This window comes from Ambystoma mexicanum, chromosome 2q (genome assembly GCF_040938575.1).
Source record: "Ambystoma mexicanum isolate Mex_15411 chromosome 2q, UKY_AmexF1_1, whole genome shotgun sequence".
NCBI lineage: Eukaryota > Metazoa > Chordata > Amphibia > Caudata > Ambystomatidae > Ambystoma > Ambystoma mexicanum.
In genome coordinates, this window is record NC_090924.1 from 1,027,965,662 (window position 1) to 1,027,986,265 (window position 20,604).

General features: G+C 44.9%; 1 protein-coding gene across 1 annotated transcript in view; it reads right to left on the reverse strand.

Annotated features, from left to right (window-relative positions):
- FAM237B (family with sequence similarity 237 member B) overlaps positions 1-20,201 on the reverse strand; it is a 234,247-nt gene extending 214,046 nt beyond the window's left edge. Inside the window, exon 1 of the mRNA XM_069648366.1 lies at positions 19,771-20,201. The gene's annotated coding sequence lies outside the window, so the exon portion shown is untranslated. The remainder of the gene's footprint in view (positions 1-19,770) is intronic.
- Positions 20,202-20,604: the final 403 nt, after the last annotated feature.

The following is a 20,604-nucleotide window of genomic DNA, read 5'->3' on the forward strand; positions in this document are numbered from 1 at the left end:
TACTTTCGGCCCTCTGTCAAAATCAGTTGTGCACCCCTGGACTAGATTGTGCCATAATGACTCACAGCCATCATTAGACCAGGTATCTACAATGAAGTCAAACATTTCGGAAGAATTAGCAACTGTGGACCTTGCGTTAAAGGACATCTGATTGGGTGATCATGCTGGGTTACTCTTCTAGACAAAAAGGGTGCCAAAAAAAATTAATGGTACTGCTTTCCTATATTGTTTATTTGCATTTTCTGACTCGATCTGGGTGGGTGGGGGGGGGTTCAATGGGAATGAAGTGCTACTAGTCCGAGAATATTATAACATGGTTATGCAGCAAGTAAAATAAAAGCAGCAAAGCAAGTTTGACATATCGTCAAAGAAAATAATTTAGAGGGTCAAACTTGCCATTGTACTGTTTGCAAAATAGCAGAACAACAAGGGAGGGTGACTCCTCACATGTCCGCTTAGGCGAACTCTGCCTTAATTTTGAAGGTGTGGATCTGTACATTGTGAAACCTGAGGTGTTTCTTCCATGCTATTCCCGGGGATCCCTGACTCAGGTGGCCAGGGGAGGGCCAACGATCTTGGATCCCAACCCTGTGGGGGGATAAGTGAGGGAGGATCACCTGGGAGAGGGACCCTTGGAGACTGTGAGAGGAATGCCCTCGGGCAAGAAATTGTATGCCCCCATTGCAATACATCCCTACCCGACATTCCCTCAGTAGTTATTAGATATTATCGCCCAAAACCCATTCACCCACAACAATAAATCTTCCTCCTTCACCCTGACAAAAACATATATCATTTTCCCTTAAACCCTAAGAAAAACTTCAACTCCCCTTCCCCATAATTTTCGAACAAGACTAAGAAGAAGATGAAGACGCAAAAGGGAGCTATGAATATTACCCATAGGAACCAATGCTCCAGGGATTCCTATGGGCAGTCACCATTTTGTCCTGATAATGAGGCCAGGCAAGGTCAGGCCTCCCTCTACAATCATTCCCACCTGAAACCTGTTAAGCCTCCCAGTCAATATAAAAGGCAGAGAACACAGGCACACTCTGAGTGAGCTGGGGATGCTGGAGGGTGTTGTAGGGTGCAAAGAGGCCAGGAGGAAGGAACAGCAGCTGGAGAAACCCTGGCGAGCCTGGAAGGAGAAAGACTGTCTGAGCACTGAGCCTGTGATTACAGGGAAGGCTACAGTGTGGTGAAGGAGCTTTGATTCCAGGAAACCAATCCAGGGGTAGCTGGGGCTACCTGGCAGCACCGAAGTCAGAGCTGCTACCCTGGGTCAGATACAAAGGCCCAGGCCTTTGAGGGGCAGGTGGTGAGCTCCTGACCTCAAATTCATCCCAATAGAAATCCCTGCTGCTCCTACCTAAAATCGCCAGAATTCTGCTAAGGGGAGCTGGGGAAGTAGGAGCTAAAGAGGAGTGATGCATTGTGGGATATGGAGTCCGAAATATAAAAAGTAGTGACATTTTGTTTTAAAAGCTGAGCATGGTGAGACACGAGAAGGAGCAGATCTTCCTGGGCGAAAGCAAACCCACTGGAGCAGGACAACTGATTGAGGGACTAGAGCAAGGATCCATGCATAAGGTCGTTGTCTCTGAGAGACGTGAAGGATATGCGGAAAAAGCCAAATCCTAGACAAGAAGAAGCCTGCATTGTGTTCCAAGGATGGCAGTGACCTTCCCGGGTGAACGGCAGAGTTGGGGAAGGGAGGCCAAGCCTGTGGTATCAACCTTGGCCCGTGAATCAAAACCACAGAGAAAACAAAGGGCCAAGCCCGACTGATGGAGACCTGGAATATGAAATACGAAAGGGGAAGGGAACCTCTAACGCATGTGGATAAAGCTTGGGTAAGGGAAGCCCTGCAAGTACTGTGATTGCGAGGTCCGAGCCCGATTGAGGGAGACCCACATCAGGTTGAATTAGGTACTTTTTCAGTTGAAAGGTTCGAACCCGGCAGAGGAGACCTACTTGAACTTTAGTTGAACTGTGTGAATTTAACGTGGAAGGCCAAGCGGGTCTCGACCCATGTTTTGAATTGTCGTTTTTGTATAACCTGAGCCAGAGTGTGTTGTCCTCCTTATGGGGGCCCACCTTACTACGTGCTGTCTAACATGGGGAGGAGAGCTGATTCAGCCACCTTGATCTTTTATGTTATAACACTGACCCTTCTTTGCATTCACATTGCCCTGTACACACTTTTTGTATAAGAGATAGGGTAGGCATTAGGTTTTGGTAGGCCCTTTTGATTTGACATAGACTGACTAGGACTGTGTTTTCCTTGTTATGTAATGGTAGAGACTACTCCCATCATAGCTATTGGGCAAAGAAGGTGTTTTTCTAAACACCAAGAATTGAATAAAGGTTTTGAAATGTGTACCTCTTGTGTCAGTGTCATACTTGTGATACCATGCCTCCCCTACACCATCCTTAGCCACTTTTAGACTAGCAGGTTAGACCATATAGCAATTTTTAAATTTTTCTCTCAAAATAATTGATCTGCTGGTCTTTGAAGAACATAATCTTTAGTTCTGCACCCCCCACCCCCAGGTGCCATCTTTCTGATATGTTTTATTTCTAAGTACAATCTCCCTCACATAGACTCTAAAAATATGTTAATAAAGAGCGTAACATAAAATAAGCAGTGTTGCATAGCAATTTACTTTGCAATTCTGTAGGGGTGCTAATCAAATTGACAGGTAAGTAGCTATTTATATTATGATGTTCAATAAAAGCACATCTCACCCTGCATCCAGGGCCCTCTCCACCCTCTTTTCTCTTTTCACTGCAAGTTCCAAGGGGCTAACGGTGAGAGTGCAGCAGTAATCATCTCCACCACTCTTAAAAGTGCCAAAGGCCTGCATGGGAGTGCTCGGCAAGAAAAAACAAATCTTTTTCAAATAATTGCAAACCAGAAGTAATTTGGATGATACTTTGATTAAGTGAACTATATCCTCTTTGGCAAAGACTAGCATGCGTTACTTAATTTTTTTAAAAGACAGGGCTGCAATTCCATTCCGAAAATATCAGTTGAAACATAGTGCATGATTACAGTATGGCTATAAAACACTGCATTGTCTCAATGTTATCAGCAGAGTTTATGTTGTTGTATCTAAATCTCAAAATGTCAACTAGATTTCATTTTGTTGGGGAAGGTGCATCATATTGAAGAGTGAACACTTCTGAAAATGTACATTATCACACAACCAAATGCTTTTGATGGCAAACCTAGTACAGTGACCTGCTGGTTGCATTCATCTGTGTAACAGATGCTCAACCCATGAGCTGATCTCAAATTCTCAGCCAGTATGTACATCTACAGACCTGCTGTAATACCATGCAGTCAGCCTCCATCCAGAGCTTGCTTTGCTCTACGAGTATGATTGCATTATTACCACGCGTGGGAGAGGCTGGGGATGTAAGCAGAATCTGTAAGTAGACGCCCACATTTCATGACGGACCACTGAGCCCTGCCCAGCCTTCACCCTGTCCTGGACAAGTTTCCACAGGAGTGCCACACCTCAACCAACCCCCTTCCCACTCACTTGCATAGGTCCTGCTCACATCCAACTCCTTGAAATAATTAGTTATTTCCAATCATTGGCATATGTGTAATTTCTGTTTAAGGGAAGTATGACTTGCTCAAAGCCTGGTTCCCTTTAAAGCAAAAAGAAGTATCAGCACTCCAGATGGGGTTCCAAGTGCTAATAGCGATAAATACCACTTTTGTAGTTGAGCAGGTGGACGCATTTTCCCTAGCTCCCTAGCCCCCTCACTGCCATCATATTGAAACAGCAGGAGAAGAGCTGCATGTGGGACCCCATGTGTTGTCCCTATACCGCATTGAGTGTACAAGAGACGATATGCACTCAGGCAATCATACCGAATATACCCTCATACTGAAAGAGTAGAAGGATGTTAGCATGCACCATTGGACATCAGGTAGTGCTGGATGAAATATGACGAGGGCAGGGTGATGTCATGAAGAACATATATGAGGACATACAGAAAAAATATGAAAATACTTAAGAGTGACGATGTAACTGAAGTGGCAAGAGAAACATGTATGAAATTATAACGTAATCATATATGCAAAGAAGATAAAGTAACTTGCTGACCCATAAGTGTAAATATGCAGTAACGCAAGATAGATGATAAGTATGGAAGCTTACTATAGAGGAAAATATAATGTGGCTAGGACGGCCATGATAGAAAGCTGGACGCCGGCTCGTGTTAAGACTCAATCCAGCTAACTCAGAGATAGACCAGGGCTGCACAATTAGGAGATGTTGGAGAAACAGTGCCATGTGCAGAATAAAGAGAAGTCTATGTTGGCCTGGGATCAAGAGTGCTCTTTTAAGGACTAATTGCAAGGCACTAAGGCAGGCAGACGAATACGCCATGTACGTAAGACATATTTCTCTTAGATTAAAGAAGAAGAAAACATTTGCAAGAGCCAAGTATTGGACAATTGACCGTGAATAAGGTTTATACAAGATGGAGTGAGTAAGTCTCTAGAGGCCAAGAGGAGCAAGAACACCCAGTATAAATAAAACAAATAGCAGTAAATGAAAGGTAAAAATTGACAAATTTGCTGTCTCTTCACACGTGATTCAGAAGTCGAAAACAAGGGCTATTCATTAAACTTCGGATGAAGATAGTGATGTGCTTACACTCCCTCGAATATCCTGGAACAGAGAGCAGGCAACAAGGTCAACTACAGACGGAAAACTTTGGCTTATGGATAGACTGATGAGAGATGATGGACTAATTGGGAAGGTGGGGAGTAATCTGACGTGACCCGTTTTGCTTAAGTGCTTGTGGGCTGAAAGTCCAAGGTAGGGTGAGCATGCCAACCAATCAGAGGGTCTATGGGGCAACGTTCGATACAATGTTGCATAGACCAATACGCTGTCATTTTCTTTGCTATAATGAGTGTTATACGTATTTAGAGGTGGATCGAGGCCTGCCCTACAGATAAAGGGTAGCCAATGATGTACTAACCTCTTAACCAATCCTTCCCTTCAACAGGTACAGTAGTTTGCCATGTAGGATGACATCATAGATGATGCATATTGGGGTATATAACCTCTGTATAATCAGGTTTGTGTGTGAGTGTGAGAGCATCAGTCTGTTTGCCAGATTGCCCTGTTTTATTGAACTGAGAATAAAGTAGTATTTTGCCATATTTTCTGAGTCTATCCTGCTATTTGGTCTGAGATCTTTATTGGTAATTCCATCTACCACAAGAGACGCTTCAGGGTGCTAGAGCACACCATCATGGGTGTGCAGGGCTAGAATGCTGCGCTTGGGCCTGCCAGGCTTGAAGAAATTTAGAGGCCATGTCCTTCTCCAGAAGTGTTATTACACTATATTGAAAACAGTTGATATCAATGACAGGCAAGAGCCATATTGTCCACCTGAAGTTGACATTTACCCTGCCTACCGCAATACCATACTACTTACTTAGTCTCAGGCTATGACATTACTTTAAAAGTGTGAACTTTTGGATTTATGAGACTTCTCCTTACACATCAAATGATGGATCAAACATACAATATATGGGACACTGCCCTGGGCAACACCGACTGCACCCAGTTGCACAGAGTCGTGTACTGAAAACTGTTTTCAGAGCATTTATCATATCTATTTATTCATTTGTGTACATTCATGCCACTAAACCTTACATTTTACAGACACTGATCTCACAAATGTCTTACTTTAGCGGTACACAAGCATTCTGTATTGTTGCTCATTTTATATCTTTGGTACAAATAACTTCTGGTGACATTAACAATATCAGTACAAGATTTCTAATCAAATATATTTGTTTGCTAATCAAGAACATTAATATCAAACGCTGCTAAACAATCAAAAACTCATGTATGCCTAATGTATGCCTTGAAGGGCTTGGGGCAGTGACCTCCTTAGCTCCTAAGTGTGCCCTTTCAATCTGCAAGGTTTTGCAATGTACCAAATTGGAAATCGTGTGAATAATATTTTTTGTAGAAATTCTACAGGTTTTCCTTTCTCCTCTTCATAAAAGCCAATTTTGCACAGCTAGCTCATGAATCTTTTTTGTTGGCTGGTTCTATTAGGTGGTTAGGGATACCACACATTCGCCTCTAACAACTCCCCCATCTTTTCCCCTGCAAATGGTCTGACCTCTAAAGCAAGGGTTCTTTTTCTCATTTCCCTCCGTCCAGTTTCCATATGCATTATAATTTTCCTGAATTTGTTAATGGACATTTGAACAGTGTCCACTAACCTGTGCAACCTATCGGTATGGGCTTTGGGTTCTGTGGTCACATTCTTATCTACCTCACCCTTTGTTCGGTTGGCTGGATTGTTCCGCAGAGCCCCTTCTGGATTTGCCTTTTCCACCATGGACTCACAAGGCTGCTCCAAAGTCATTCACAATATAGATAAGGAGATGGGAGGATGCAGGTGGGCAGTTAAAGGTGATCAGGGCCTTAATGGCTCGAAATCAGGACAGTGAGCCAAAATCCAATCAACAACTCTCTTCACAGACACTCACCTCTCCACCCACTATCTTAACAATGCCTCTTGGCACAGCAGTGAGGAAGGAGCGGGGTGAAGAAGAAACTGAAAGGAATGTTCTTTCCAGGTTCCTGCAACTAACTGTGTCCCCTCTTGTTTGTTAAGCACTTTAGAACTTTATTATATTCTCTTTTTGCTATTAGTTCGTTTTCACAGGGTGACTAGTGTGCTTAATGGATTGCAGCTTAAGCAGGGAGCTGAAAGCCATTCAATAACTCACGTCGCTGACAATCCCTCCAATCTCTAACTGATAAACAACGCCCGAGGTGGTGGTGGTGCGGGACACCACATGAAGCATATCAAGCGTGCTGCCGACCGGCCAACAGTCTGCAGACATAGAGGGAGGGAGTGAAGATGAATGTTCCATTACCAGGGTTTATATTTTCTGTGAGTAAACAAATGTTCTCGCTTTTGTTGCCAGGCTGAGGTTTTCCCTGGTTGATCACTTCCCTCCTTTCTTTTGAGAATGGTTGAGCAGAAAGCAAATTCCTCTTCCAAGTGGGCTTCTGTAGGTAAGTGTGTCACTTTACGCTGATGGCGGGTGATCTATAGAACAGTGTTAGGCATGTTAAACGTGGCACTGCTGAAGAGAGACAAGGGTACTCTACCCAACCCAAAACTTGGTCGATTACTATTAAGATCTTCTGGACCCCAAGGAAGACTATCTCTTGCCTATGTGCTTGTATAAATGTCCTGAGAAACATCCAGCAGCATGAAACATGATGGACAGAAACACATTGGGAAAAGTGGGAAATGTTTCGGTTTGCACTTCTGCACCCTAGTTAGATAAAGAACTACATGATTTGCCACATGTCCTCCGAGAAAATGAAGAGTCCTGCTGCAATATCCCATCTAGGGAGGCACTTGTTCACCTCTTGAATTGTAAGGTTAAAGCTACCGCATGCCACACACCCTCTAGTGGTAGTAAAATGTAATGCCCTGTCTTGAGGAATGGTATTAGTGGTGATACGCCACACTAATAGTTAATCTTCCCACGGGATAAGTGCTCAGCTATAAGTGCTCAGCTATAAGTGCTCAGCTATAGACCAATGTACATTCTGGAGGGAAAGCGGGGAAACGTGGACAGGGGTACAACTGAGCACTCAAGGACCGCTTAGAGTTATATTGAACGTATCCAATAATGTTATTGTTATTTATTGGGCTTATATTTATGTATGATGGTATTTCATTGTGTTTTTGGTTATTTTTTATTTGGTGTTTTGATGCTACTCGGTATTGAACGTTTTTATAAACTAAATAACAAATTAATCAATAAAATAACTCTCGCGTGTGCTAACAGCTCAGTAGCTGCAATGTGTTCAGTTCTAATGTAACTAGATTTGCTGGCTTGTCCATAATGCGTGTACGTCCATTGTCCTATTATCCTATTTTTACTCTGATCATGTGCCATTGGCACAGCAGACCATTAAACCGACAAATGTACAAATGAGAATCTCTCATACTAATTGGTTAGGTCATTTAATTCAGATAAAGGGAGGTCCAGATAATTTAACTGAAAAAGCTAAGGAAAATCAGAGGAAAGCCTGACCAGGAATAATGGGTAACATCAGATGCCATTGAGGCCTGCATATCTACACCATACTCTCCCCCAGCTGTGTACCCTTAGAAGGATACATCAGGATGAGAGAGCACCCTCTCAGGGTCCCTAAGAAGGCGTCCAGGTCTCCCAAACTCACATTCCCAAGGAAAGATAGCAAACCTGCGGATATTAGTGACACACTACAAATGCTCCCTTGAAGCATGGTTGGTCTGATTAACAAAACCTAGGATTGAAGCTTCCGATAGGGCTGGCTTTGCAACCCATAAGTGGAGGCGACTGAGAACAAATGTGGTCATTTCTCGAGTGAGCTCTGCAAATGCTTTTTCGCCCCATTTTGTTAAGGTTCACACATTTTAATGGGTCTCTGTTTTATTTATTAGATTTTTTTAATGCAATTGGAAAGCAACCCGCCTGCTCAGAAATGAGTGTGTTGGAGGAAACAATGTCCTTAATATTTGAAGAACAGATCCGCTTTGGGTGATCATTGGAGACGATTTCAATTTAAAAGTGGGCAGTTTTACCATGGAGGGACAATCAGATGAAGAGAAAGACCATTCCTCTGGTATTCCCCAGCAACTAGAATAGTATTAATTCATTTTGTTTGTAAGTATTGAGGGTACAGGGTATTTCACCAGGAAACACGTTCAAGAGAAATCAACAGTCAACAGGGATATCCTAAATCCAGAGACATACATTTGCAGGAGAGGTACTGACCAAATAACCAGTGGGTGTGAGTCATTCATGGTACTGCACCTGGGGACAAGACCCACAGAGAATAGATGATGCTCAGCGGAGGCTGACTATATACTAGCTAGAGTGTATGAGGGGATTAGGTGCAGGGAAGTCAGGGAGGGGGAGAAATGTGGAAGTAGACAGGCAGCAGGGGCTCAATCTTGGTTAAGAAGAGGACTCTTTACTGTGGATTTGAAGGAGATGATGGCCTTAGATTGTGTTCATCACGGAGAGTAGGGGAGTTACAGTGGTGTGGGGCAGGGGGGAGAAGGAGGACTGGGGGTCAGAGATTAGGGTGAGGGTGCTAGGAAGGGGTTAGTGGGAGCTAGTATAAGCTAGGTAGGGGTGCAGGCCCAGGCAGGAATTTGAAAAGAAGTAGTAAGAATTTAAAAAGGGGTCAGTTTTTCATGCACAGCGAACTGGCACTGAGATGGTGTTTTGAGGCGGGAGAAGAGCATGGGAGATTGCAGAGGGTAACGGGTGTGAAGTTGACGACTTTTTCAAGTAGGAAGAAGTAGTAGAGGGAGAGGCAAATGAGGAAGCAAAGTATTTCAGGCGTTTTACTTCCACGGTCAGAATGATTGTGTTGGTAGCGTTGTACGTGAGGAGGGGGGAGGTTTTCTTAAATTTAAGCAGGTGAATCCTGGTCACTATAGTGGCAGACATGATACAATGGTGAAGTTTAAGCTAGCTATAACATGACCAAAAGGTTGTGTCCTTGGAGGAGGGGGAGAGTAAGTCAGCTGTCAAGGGATGGATGAAGAAAGAAGAGAGGGAGCATTGGATGCAGAAAGGCAGAACACTTTGTCCTTGAAAGAGATTCGCATTAGACAGTGAAGTGCCATCCAGTAGCGGATCGCAGAGAACCAATCAGATATGCAAGCATGAAGGTCAGTAGTAAAGGTAGGGAAAGAGGGGGTAGAAGAATCCAAATGAGGGGATAAGTTGATGACGGGTGGAGGTGCAGTGGGAGAACAGCATGGGTCCAGGGGAAAAACCTTGGTTGATGCCAGTTAGGAGGGATGTTGGGTGAGGAATGGCTGTGTTTCACCAAATGGAGAAGAGCGATGAGGGGTAAGAGGCCACTTAGTCTAGATCATTGTTCTGGACACTGAGGAAGGCAAAGGTCCAAAGAGATGAGTGATGCAAATGTAGCTGAGAGGTCCAGAGGGATAAGGTCCAGAGGTATCAAAGGCAACTGAGCAGTGCATAAGGTAAGCAGAGGTCAGAAAGTGAGAGATGTGGGTTAAGAACGATTCTCGGGCCGATTCCATAGCAAGATGGCTGCAAAATTCAGATTGAAGAGGGTCCTGGTGGATGCACAATTCCTGGTAGGACCAGATCCTCTTAAAAACAAGACATTAAAGGATTTTAGAATAGTGGGCGAGGATAAATAAACAGCCTCATTATGAGTTCGCCAACCCAGAGAAAGTAAAGAAATCCCTCTATGATTATGATTGGGTGTGTGCCACCGACATATTACATTTGTATTCTTCTTTGAGTGACCTTAGATTTCAACATAGAAGTTATTGAACCCCCATCTATGATTCTGGTGCAGTTTCCAAGTAATTATTACAGAATGATTTTACTTGGATTGAGATCGAACCTACTTTTAACGAAATAAATCTTATTAAGGAGACAAATTATTACTGAGCAGGAGATTAGTTACAGGTACTGCTATAAGGGTCCTATGGAAACGGCCAGACATTTGGTTTTAGAATGTGAGGACCTAAATAAATGTAGGATGAAATACTTTTTAAAGTTACGTCATCAGAACTATCAACTGGGTTCATTAAATTGTGACTATTTTTGGAAAAGATGTATTAACATAAATTCGGTACCAGAAGGTTTAGCAGTGTCAGGTTTTATTAAGACTTTGAATTTGATGATTTGATGTATTAAATTAATATTTTTCTTTTTGATTAAATGTTTTAAGGTAACCAATATGTTATTGATTCCTTTGAAAATGTTTTTACTTCGTGCATCGGTTTCTTCTATATGTTTGGTAGTGACTTTGTAAAGTTTTTTTTTAAACCAAATAAAGAATAAAAATTTGTTTGGTGGAGTTCACAAGACTCAATGAGGGATTTTGTGGAATTATCACAGGTTGCAATTCCAACCGCGATAATCCATCTCGTTTTTTTTGTGGGAAAGTTGAGTGGAAAAACTGCAGGGAAATGCTGGAGGCTTCTCCTCCACTTCACCGCTGAACTCTGAATTTTAGTGGTGCGCAAAAGGGGCAGTAAAGTGGCTGTATTCCATTATTGCCACGCTACTGCCACTTTTTAGCCCAAAGGATGGCAGTTGGCAGGGTTACTGGGGCCAGCGGGGGCATCAAGAAACAGAACTGTGTATTACTACCCAGTAGGCCCAAATGCACTCCTGATTGGGTACAGGACCCAATGTTGATTCGTGAATGTTTGAATAAGGCTTTATCCTATAAAGGCTTAAATTTGTATTTGTACACTCATTCAAATTCTTGCTGAATATCAAAGGTTATTTTATAGGTCTTACTGAATAGTGTATCTCATTCAATAGAACCAGTCCCCAACACAAATGTTAGAGAATCTCTTCCCTTTAATTCTCTAATTTTAAACAAAATTAATATAATAAACAACATATAGCAGATATCAACATGATTCTTCTTTTTGTAACAAAATATCAAAACATCAAACAAGAAGTGAACATAGGAATACAATTGTCTCTTAGAGCGGATAACTCCCTCCAGGGAAACCCTTCAAGGTTGTAGCAAGTACCCAACGTGTTTCGGATCAAAGATCCATCTTCAGGGTAGGGGCTTCTCTGTTCCTATACATGGTGAGCTATGAAAAGTAGCAATTTCCTTAATTCTGATACTGTGGGAAATTCAAACGAACATTCATTGTAATAATTGTTTAAATAGAGAGAGGCTGAAAGTAGGGTAAGGGGAGGCTAATGGTACTAACCTATCCCAGCAGGCTGGTAAGGTCCAGAAAATGACCTATCAATGGAACAAGAGAGGAAACCATAGCCAAGGTAAGCGTTTTTAGTAATATAAAAAATTACTCACTCAGAAGTAGCAAAATGTAATGGGAAGTGACATCCCTGCACTCACCCAGTCTTATGGTGAAGATCACTGGAGACTGGGATGCGGCCACGCACAGTACGGCAGAAACCCTAAAGTAAATACGTGATACTCATATTTAGGGACATGGAGCAACCTCATGAAGAATCACAAAACATTAACCATTAATCTCTATTCAATCTAATGCATTTAAAATCGGGCTGCGGACAGTAGTCCATAGAACGCTCGATCGTGAAATCTAGAGCCTCACAAGCAACGTATATCTCTCATAAGGGCGGCGCACATGGAGAAAGCGTGTGCACAGCCCCATCGGTCTTGATTCCCAAAGGGGACTGAACAAGGACTCACCGAGTTGTGGAGTTTCTCCTTCAGCGCCGACTGCTAGAATGAAAGCAGCGTGGCTACGGGTAGTGTCCTAAGTTGACCTGGCAACCCCGGCAGCGGAGGCATCACAAGGATTGATAGGACAGTTGCTACCTTGAAACAGGCTGAGAAGATTCCAAGAGAAAGAAAAGGTTGCAGAAGCCAGGTGCAGGCGAGTGATGCAAGCTTCTGTACCATCTGTGGGGCCAACGAGTCAATGGAGGTTGGGGGTATCAGCAGGCCTATCAATGGGTGCTAATTATTTAGGAACCGTTGAAGGAAATTAGCATAATTAGGAGGTGGTAGAGGAAAGCAGTGGAGGAAGAAAGATGCAAGGGGAGGGAGGGAAAGGAAGATGGATAGAGTGTTGCAGATTTGTTGCCATGTACAAAAAGAGGTAGCTCTCAAAGTCGTTAACAGAGAGGGAGGAAGCTGTAGCACGAGGATGAGGAGGAGCCAGCATGGCTTACCATGGAAGGAGAGTTTGCGTTGGTGAGAGCGCAGCATGGAAATGGGTTGGAGAAGTAGGTGATGCTTTGGCATAGTCAAAGGGGAAGAAGAGGAGGGCATTCTTACAGGTGTTCTTCAAGGCACGAATGGAGGTGGTTTTGCATTTCTGTGTGGGGTAGGCAGATCTGAAGTGTGAGCCAAGCGAGGAGTTATAGAGGTGAAGGTACTAGATGGATAGTGGTGGTGAAAGGTGAAGCAGAGAGCTAGGTCAAAGTCAGTAAAGACAACCAAAAACGTGATGGGTGGAAGGTTTTGAAGGAATCTGTGCCACTGGCAATGCTCTGGGCAACCTTCCACACCACTGTTCTTTAGCCCGTCTGCGCCATTGCAAAAGGGATCCAGCCATATGCAAATCAGTCAGGTACTGCCACCAATGGTAGCAGCCCAGCCCAAACTGCTAGGTCAAGTCCCTCTGCATGGAAACAAAAGCAACCCCATACATGTTTCGGCCTTGTTGGGCCACCTCAGTGAGGTGAAGTTGGTTCCCTATGGCGTAGCGAGCAAGGGACCCACTTCTGGGCATACCCTCTCTCATACAGTGAGACAAACGACAACCAAAAAAGGGATGGGTGGAAGGTTTTGAATAAATCTGTGCCACTGGCAATGCTCTGGGCAACCTTACACACCACTGTTCTTTAGCCCGTCTGCGCCATTGCAAAAGGGATCCAGCCATATGCAAATCAGTCAGGTACTGCCACCAATGGTAGCAGCCCAGCCCAAACTGCTAGGCCAAGTCCCCTCTTCACAGAAACACAAGCAACCCCAGACACGTTTCGGCCTTGTTGGGCCTCCTCAGTGAGGTGCAGCTTGGTTCCCTATGGCGCAGTGAGCAAGGGACCCAATTCTGGGCATACCCTCTCTCACACAGTGAGACAAACGACAACTAAAAAAGTGATGGGTGGACCTGGCTTAGCAGTTCGGGCAGGGCTGCTCCCATCGGTGCTAGTACCTGACTGATTTGCACATGGCTGGTCCCCTTTTGCAAAGGTGCAGATGGGCTAAAGAACGGTGGTGTGGAAGGTTGCCCAGAGCAATGCCGGTGGTTCAGATTGATGCAAAACCTTCCACCCATCAATTTTTGGTTCCAAAAAGTCAGTAAAGGCCTGCTCAGTACAGGAGGCCTGGGGAAGAGCAAGAGTGGGAAGTTTGGACCAGACTTTGGCGAGATAGTGAATTAAGCTTGTTTGGAATCCACGGACCATACCCGCAATGGTCAGTGCTCATTCAAAGTTGGCAACCCAAGCAATGTTGGGCCTAACCTCATCACATGTTAAACACAGAGACCCTCTCCAGAGATGCTACTTTAATAATGCCGGCACACATGTGCAGTGCAAGATGAGGAGTGCAAATATGTGTGCATGGGGCTCAATGTGCAGGTTACATATCAAAACATTGCACGTGCTTGTGTTGTGCCATGGTTTGCTGTTAGCCTGGAAGCTCAAGGCTGCACAGCTAGACCTGTAGTTGATAACTTGCAACACTTGAGCGTGGTGGATAAAAGGTGTTGAATCCATCCTAATTGCTGCCATTGCTGTGGGTGACCCTCCGAAGCATAGCTTTTCAGCCTCTTGCACCATTACAGGAGGGGAAACACCTTATGCAACTCACATATGCACCCCGCGCACAAAAGTGCTATGCAGCCCAAAATTCTGGGGCACATTCCTTCTGCAGAAAACCACAAGCAACTGCAGTCATGTTGTTGCCTCAACGATTGTCAATGCAGAGATGTAGCTTGAGACTCTAGACACAGCAGGCGCGGGACGCACTTCTGGGCATTCCCGTCACACATAATACGGTGACTTCTGCAATAAACTGAAAAGTGATGGATGGAAGCTTCTGAATCAATCATAACCACTGGCATTGCTCTAGGTGTCCCCTCAAACCATTGCTTTTCATCCGTACTGATGATTACCAAAGAGGCCGACACATGGCTGGGGTTGTTTGTGGTCATGTGGTGAAAAGGGGACGTTGTCTAGAAGTTTGGACTGGATAGAACATTTGGGCTGGGGCCACACTTGATTTGCACACGGTTTCACCCTTTATGCAATGGAAAGGCAGGATGAAGAATAATGGTTTCAAGTTTCTCAAAGAAATGCCAGTGGTTATGATTAATTAAATACACAGGGTTGTCAACCCCGACTACTGCTCAGCGTGCTCTTCATCCATCCACTGGAAGCCTAACATAAGTTGAAAGTGTGGCTTTGGGTCACACAATGGCAGTGAGTTATTTTGGGACTTTTGTGATGAACTGTAAGTGAGGCACACCCTACACACCAAACACCTTTGTGGCCTAAATGCTCATATCTGCAGATGCATCCACGTGTGCATGTTCCAATTGAATATGTACAACCCAATTGCACATTGTGAATTTCAGTGGCGAAGAATGCGCACATTTTTCTAATGCCCAAATTAATATTTAAGCAAGAGAAATTGTATGTGAATTTGGACCATTAACTACACCCTACATCATACAAGGATATGGGACCTAAACATACAAAGACGGTTCATTTAGCATTATGTTTTCAAATATATGAATATATCAGCAATTCGCTATTTTTCGTTGTGTCTTGCCGCTTCCCCTATTCTGATCTGAGATACTAGTTTCTCGGTGCTGGAACGCACTGCCTCTCACGCTCAGAAAAGAAACCTCCCTCACTATGTTCAGAAGAGCCCTGAAAACAAAGCTCTTTAACTAGTCCACACTTCAGGCAGTTCCCCTGTAACCATGGAACATACCTACTGTGGCATTGCAATGAATTATGTAATTGTCTCCATCGCTCTTCATGTCCTTATGTAATTCTGTATCCAAGTGAACTCTCTGTAACCACACCATGATGCCTACGGGCCATTGCGCCCTTTATTAATTTAAATAAATAAATAAAAATAAATAGTCTTCCAGGTGTTATGGCCGTGTAATCTTCTCTATTTAAACATCTCTCATTTACCTCTGCTGCCTTGACTCACATCTTCCCATTCTGTGCATTCTTACACATGTCACAGATATTATGAAAGCGCACAGTCCATTGCACATATACTTTGTCTAGTTTTGGCTCATAGAAGTGGCGCTAGGCGCCTGTATGAGAAAAGGCTATTCATCTAGAACGTATATGCGCGCTTGAAACAGTGTTCTGCTATCGACGACCCTCATTCCTTTTAATTACTGCTAGATTGGTAATGTTCTCTTCATTGGCAAAACCTTCAAAAGATGCCAACACAACAGCTACTTGTGGGCTCTAAGCGTCACAACCTCCTTACACGATCCGCAGTCTGGGTGTAGACCTGCGGGAGGTACAGCGTTCTCTCTACCCTACATGAGGGATGGCATGTTGAAATGAATGGGTGCCAAGCCCCTTACCATCCTCATCCTCCTAGACCTAGATACTGTTAAGCATGTCCTGCCCCAGAGCAGCCTAAAACCTTTGGCATTGAAGAAGACACTGCCCTCATGGGGATCCAAGCCTTCCTTCATGATAATGAGCAGCAGGTCAAGTCTGGCCCTTGCCCCCTCTAACCCCTGCATCCGCAACTCTGGGGTTCCTCGAGGTTCCATCTTGTCACCGTGGCTCTTTAACACACAACTGAAGCCCTTGGCTGCTCTCATCATGCCACATATGCCTCTTCAAAGTATGTTTTTCTCATGATCCTTCTTTGACAACGCCAGCTTCTGATGCCCTTCTGGTGCCCTGCTCGCTCGCATGTTCTGGGCACTTGTCCTCATCTCTGCACTTGGCTGGTCTGAATGTGTTCCAAGCCTATCAGAGAGCAGGGGCGTGTTCCCCCCCCCCTTTCATTTGGAGACCCCGTGAAGCGACTCTGTTCGCAACCAAGCACCTTATAGAACATCAATAATACATATATGTATGAAGGGATACACACACCAATGCCATGACCAGTAGCAAACACCGTGTTATCTACATTCTTGTCACATTTATGTAACTTAAAATATTAATTTCTGCCTGAAAAAAACCCAGTTCTTTGAAAGGTTGGTTGCAGCTGTAAACTAGCTCCTGGTGTAATACAGCTTCGGCCACTTGATGTCTTATCACTACTGATGTCCAGGCATCACAGCGTGCCAGCGTGCACCCCAGATTTAAAGTGCTTAGTTTCACACACTTCAATTATCTTTCGCATAGAAAATGTAAACATCAGTGGTAGTAACATGTGATCATTGTTTTGCTTTGTATAGAAAGGGCAACGATTAGTTGTAACACATTATCACTTTGGGTGGGCTGGCTCATTTCTAGGATTTCAATATGTGAACGTGTTATCGATAAACATATCTGAATGGGGGCGGGGTCGTGCCTGACTATGCACAAAAGACAAAACCGCAGAGAACCCACCCCATCTTTCCATGGCTGTGCGGGACCGCTTCGTGATTAATCTGAAATCGCGACACAGTGCTCCACATATGCTGCCAGCCTGACACAATTACAATGACTAAAAACCTTCAACATACTCTCGATGCTGAATGTCGAGTTTCCTGGTTATGCTTACGAATAGCGTCATATACTCATATAAACTGTATGTAACAAACCTAGATGTATAACACACAATGGCAGCAATATATATGCATGTAATTGTCAAGATGTTTCAACGCCCAGATGGCCCTGGGTTAGGTGCGCTTTCCAAATGCCTAAATAAATAAATGAATAAATAAATAAATAAATATTGAAGCGACAGGAGCGCTGGTTTGGAGCAAGCAGTGATAGCCCGGAACCGCAGTTCGAGGCTTTCTGCTTGCCGAAAGTGCGAGGGGGGGAGAATGAACCAGCGGGGCCAGGGAACCGTTCCGGGGAACACGGCTCTTTGCACATTGCTGCGCGAGGAGTTTTGAGGTAGAAGGAATGCCTTTTGTAAATAATATGTTCATTAATTATGAATTAAGCCATGATGCCCGCCTAAAAAACATCTGTAAATCCCAGATCACCCACGTCTGCATGACGCGGACACATAATGAGATTGGGGAATAGCAAGGAGTTGGGCGCGCAAACGGGGCGTAGCTGCCCTTCAGTTCTCCGCCTGCGTTAAGGGCGTTCCCCACGGACGTCTCCTTGTGTCATTACAGAACTGTTCGACGCTGCCAGTGCCGCCATACCCGCTGGGCCATGCAACTATATCCATGCACGTGTCAAAACATAGAGAGGCTTTTCAGCCACTAGCCTGCTCTAAAGGTGGTATTAGTGCAGTCTTCTTTAATGACTGCCAACGGGCCCTATTGGCTCGGTAGACGGGAGTACAGTCAGTTCTTTACTGCATGTTGGCATGTGTAGTACTGTATTTGCCCCGTTATAAATACAGGACTACAAGTCCCAGAATTCAAAGCGGAAAACTGGAGGGGGATAATATCTCTAGTTGGACTGGCGCACGATGACATGTACGCTGTTAGCTACAGTAGCCGAAGGAGGGATTAAGAAAGGTTTGCAACTCATTAAGCTGCTATTGTTCCACAAAGGGTCGCGGATATGGAATGGTGTCACAATCCATTAGGGTACTCCTGTAGAACGAAGCCTATCAAGCACCCACCATTGCCACTAACACATGTGCATGCTTAGAATTAACCAGCACATCCCCTGGCTAGCCTACAAGTCAAGATGTACTCCAACTGATGGTATACACATGGGCCATGTTCTTCACAGGTTGTTTGCATTAGGAATGGCAAATGTGTTAATGGATTTCCCATCCAAAACAAAGCGCGGCGTCTTTTGGAAGCAACAGTTCACCTCTCCACCTGTGTGTATAAACAGTGCAATTTTATGGCGACCCAGCAGGGGGGGACAGATAGCAAGAGATTGAACGTGACCACTTAAGGCCAATTGAAAACATCTTGCAGTGTTTGTTGGGTAGCTGTGGTGTGCCTGGCTGTGCTTTCTCCTGCTGTGGTTTCTTCCATTAAACAGCACTCTTCTCCCAAGCTAAGACATTTACACGGCATGGAATGAAGCACAGAAGTACACGCAGCTGGGCGCACAGAGGGAGCGTGCGCCAAAACCCATTTCCACGCACCAAGTATTCATGGATTTCCTCATCCATATCCAGCCATGGCGCAGCGTGGTGCAGCTCCCAGAAAAACAAGTGCACAGACGTCCATGAATCAATTGCGTGTGATTCGCACGCATGGGCTGGATTTTTCACGCGCGACCGATTTCGGGGCACATTCGTTCCATGAATTAGCCGCTTAGATGTAACCACATTCATTCAAAATATTGCTCGCTGGTGCAAATCCATGTGTGTCTGGACGCTGTTGATTACTGTAAAGTTATTTAGTTTGCCAATGAGACAAAGGACCAGATAGTTTAGGGCCGCAGCTCAAGCTTTCTGTTTATGCTTGAATTACCAAGTCTCGGGAGGATAGCTTATGGGCAACGTGCTCGCCTTGCGACACGGAGCAACACAGGTTCGATCCCCGGATCCGTGCTTAGAAACCTCTGGGTATTAAGCCCGCTATACATAACCTATCATATCATAAGCCAAAAACCCGTAAAGCAGTGTGGCATTTACTCGTGGAGTTATAGAATGGAAATTATGCGGACGAGGTCTTCATGTGCCCTCCTCCTGAGTTAACAACTGTTTATAACGGCAGGTGCATAAACGCACCAGACAGATGCACGACTTAGCATTGCTTGTTTGTTGCAATAAAACGCCCATCTGGTGATATTCCAATTTCCACGTCTTTTTCAGGAGAACCGCGTCGTCCCAAGTACCTCTAGCTATTAATTTCCAGGAGAGCTTGAAGCAAACGAGCATCTACAGACCCTGCACGAAACAAGGGCATGCCTCGCAACAGACACGCGATATTCACCGCCAAGTAATACCGTCCCCCAAATATCACTCACCCCATTACAGTGAGGTGAGACCCCCGAAACAACACCATGCCTTTCAACGGTGCTGAAAAGGCGCAGCATTTCAACCTCAGAATTAACAACTGGAGAAATAAAAAAACACTTTCTGAATGTAACGGCAATTAAAGTGTACTTACGTGAGCACACTGCCCGGCGTGCCAGCTGTAAAGAACGCTGTTCCTAGAGTATTACAAAAGTAGCGGCGAACACAGCAAATGCTGCTGAAAAAGTTGGTTGGCAACAAGTTGGTATCCGCGGCGGGTGGAGACGGTGGGCGGAAGACAGATGAGAGTGAAAGGGCGGCTGGCGTTGGAGCCCGGGGATATTTATAAGGGAGTGAGTCCTGCTCGCAGCCCTGCGTCACTGGGAGCCTGGGAACCCTGCGAATCGATGCTACCTACATGCGCCCGCCGAGGAGCAGCAGCGGCGCGCGGGGCCGGGAGCAGGAATGTTAAGCACTGCGGATGGTTGATATGCAGCCCTAGTGCGCGAATGCGCGCGCATACCGAAGGCGCTATTCACCTGGGCGCGTATCCCGCGCGCCTTTCATTTCCAGGAGCTTGCGGCCCGCCCTGCTGTCATTTGGGCAAACTGGGCTACATTACACGACAGCGAGCCTCGCAGCCAAGGAGATGGCGGTAGCCATAGTGGCGGGTACTGGGGACACTGATCTCTCGGAGGGAAGTATGTCTTAATAATGCCAGCCTTTAGAAATGCCGCGGCAATGGCCCAGCGCCAGGACACATCTTTGAAGTTACACAATTATAGGGCCTCCAGCTGATTGCTGCCACAATCTCACCTTCACCGCCTGTATGGCACATTCAGGGAATACATGAACACGGGTTTAAACCTCAGGGCACAGTGCCAGTGTAAGAGGGACCCGGTATCATGTATGTGTGGGGGTTTCATTCTACCCTTTCAATGCCAGCCTTTCTGTAGACCCCCATGCCTTCCGTTTTTTATGTCCAGGC